The sequence below is a fragment of the Sinocyclocheilus grahami genome, unplaced genomic scaffold (assembly GCF_001515645.1).
Source record: "Sinocyclocheilus grahami isolate Dianchi unplaced genomic scaffold, SAMN03320097.WGS_v1.1 scaffold861.1, whole genome shotgun sequence".
In the NCBI taxonomy this organism is placed as follows: Eukaryota; Metazoa; Chordata; class Actinopteri; order Cypriniformes; family Cyprinidae; genus Sinocyclocheilus; species Sinocyclocheilus grahami.
The window spans coordinates 62,433-65,533 of NW_015506040.1; the positions used below are offsets into that span (position 1 = coordinate 62,433).

The window sequence follows — 3,101 nt, forward strand, 5'->3', positions numbered from 1 at the left end:
AAAAAAAAATAATTAAATGATTTTAGCAAATGGCTGCAATATAACAAAGAGTGAAAAATTTAAGGGGGTCTGAATACATTCCGTACCCACTGTATATCAGAAAAGCACAGAGCGAGAGAAAGCAGCCAGTGCTGAGCTCTTCAGTGATCTGATGCGCTCCATTGAGAGATGTCTGGCTGATCTGCTGGAGATGATGGAGGAGAAGCAGAAAGCAGCAGTGAAACAGGTCATTCAAGAGCTGCAGCAGGAAATCACTGAGCTCAAGATGAGAAACACTGAGCTGGATCATCTCTTACACACTGAGGATCACCTCCAGCTCCTACAGGTCAGTGTCTCTCTGTCTGCTCTCATCACAGGACAACACTCACACTCCTCATGCTGAGGGATTTCTCCTCTCTCCTGCTGTAGATTGATCCATCCCTGTGCAGTCCTCCACACACCAGGAACTGGCCTGAGATCAGTATGGACACTGATGTGAGTGTAGAGACTCTGAGGAGAGCTCTGACTCAACTGCAGGAAACTCTAGACCAGAAACTCAGTCAAACTGTTAAGTCAATATCAAATACAGCATGCACATCATAAGATATGTTATTGTTAGACTATGTCAAATTATGAGGCACATACATTATTTTTGTACTAAAAGTTTAGAAAATCTTTTTATGTTTGTTTGACTTGCAGTGTTGAGGAGGATGCAGCAGTATGCAGGTACAATGTGTGATTTTTTTTACTCTTCACATACATACAGAAGCATAGTAGTTTATTTTTATTCTACCAAACACGTCAACATGTGGAGATCTTTGTATTGGTAAAATGTGATTCTTATTATCTAATCTCTCTCTCTCAGTGGATGTGACGCTGGATCCTGATACAGTTCATCCAATTCTCATTCTGTCTAATGATGGGAAACAAGTGAGACATGGAGACATTGAGCATGGAGTCCCAGATTACCCAGAGCGGTTTGATAAGTGTGCATCTGTCCTGGGAAAAGAGGGATTTTTGTCAGGTAGATTTTATTTTGAAGTGCAGCTGAAGGGAAAGGCAGGCTGGAATTTAGGAGTGGCCAGAGAATCTATTAACAGGAAGGGAAAGATCAGAGTGAGTCCTCAGAACGGATTCTGGGTTTTGGGTCTGTGGAATGAGAATGAATATTGGGCTTGTACTGATGTCCTTCTGTCTCTGAGAATGAAACCACAGAAGGTGGGGTTTTTTGTGGATTATGAGGAGGGTCTGGTCTCCTTCTATGATGTGGAGTCCAGATCTCATATCTACTCTTTCACTGCTCAGTCTTTCACTATTAGGATATGTCCATATGTTTGCCCCTTTTCAAACGATACTGGTAAAAATTCAGCACCACTGATCATCTCACCTGTTAATTACAATGAATGAATATACAACCCAGATATTAAATAAACAATGAAAATAAAGCATCTTAAGACATTCATCTGAATGGAATATATGCTGTACGCAGCTGCTGTTTGTTTACATCAAATAAAATGTAAACATTTGCACAGTTTGACAATATCCTATAAATATCCGCGGAAGAACCAGATCACTATGATTACTTGAGTACAATGATTAAAACTGAAATAATATATAGTGTAGCTATATTTGTAACGGAAGAGGTCTGATGCAACAGGTTAGTATAAATCAAATAGGTTTATTGGGTCACAGAGAGTACTGGGGTAGGGTTCAGAGGATGTGATGGTGAGGGAATAGTTCGAAGGATATGATGAGCAGGGTAATCCGGGTCTTTGGCTGTACAGGAGCGGGAATACAGGCAGGAGGAGCACACACCTCAGCGATCCAGGAACTAGGAGGAACAGGAGACACTAGGAGGAACACAGGCGGTAAGTAAGGCAAGAAGTATTCAAATAGTAGTAGTAGCAAAGTCATTGAGTCCTCTACGTGTATACGAGACCGGACAGTGAGGGTGTCTGAGGTGTGTGCTTTTATGCAGGCTGGTAATGAGGTGCTTGATTGGTGACAGGTGCAGGTGCTCAGAACTCAGGTGAGAGGCATCGTTGTGATTGGGTGGTGGTGGAGCCTGGCCGATCTGTTACAATATTACTGTAATTATGTAACAGAAATGGGAAAAGGTATACAATTCACTGCACTTTCCAACTCAAATTAATGCTAGTTGCAGTAAAAAAACCAACTTGTATGTCTTTTCACACAAATTATAATTACAGGTAGCATCAATTTATTTTTAAATAAATACATACTTTTTCCATAGTGCCTGATTTGTAAACATGTTGACGTTTGCATCACACAACTAGCTCCATATGTGTTGCTTTTCTGATGTAGTAAATTTGTTTGGTAGCTCTGGTACAGTGTTGCACTTGTTACACACACGAAGTGGTCGAGAAATAGGCGAAGTCACAATAAAAGAGATCTGAGACTGGTAGAAGCAAGCTAAAATGTCATGGTGGCTTCAGGCAATGGGTTTTTATCTTGCTCTTGTTAACACTACTGGCTTTAGGTTTTGTGTATGTGGTAGGTAATTTTCAAACATGAGACTGATGTACAAACTGCCTATTTGGCTATACATAGGAGGAGCTACTGTGTGGGAGCACTGCAGGTGAGGGAGGGCTTCCGTGAAAGTGAGACTAAACTGATGCACAACAATCTGAAAGCTTTTAAGCTTTTTAATAAATAATATAGCCTAATTCTTAAACATTCAAAGACATATGTGAACACAGCTGATACTCACTGACATTTAGCCTACGTATGGAGCCAGATCGGCCTCAAAAATAATACATTTATAAAACAAAATTCATAAATGCACAGCACAATTTACATTTACAAAATCCGATTTGTAAATTCAAAACACAATTCATAAATACAGAAGTAAAAACATAAATATTTCCCCAAATGCTCACACAAAAGCATCTTACCTAAATAAATTTAAAATGTTTACACAAATATGTATATATCAAGTTCTTTAATTAATTTCCATCACACATTTATGAATGATGTTACATGTATTTATGGATCATTGAATCTGCATTTGCAAATCATCACACATGCGTGGACTGCTTTGAATTTGAGGTATTTTTGAGACCTTCCTGGCAGGTTAAGATTCATAAATATCTTTTTTTGGA

At 39.2% G+C, this 3,101-nt stretch overlaps 1 pseudogene; it reads left to right on the forward strand.

Annotated features, from left to right (window-relative positions):
• The window catches only part of LOC107563192 (E3 ubiquitin-protein ligase TRIM39-like), a 7,072-nt pseudogene extending 5,686 nt beyond the window's left edge, over positions 1-1,386 (forward strand).
• The last annotated feature ends 1,715 nt before the right edge of the window (positions 1,387-3,101 follow it).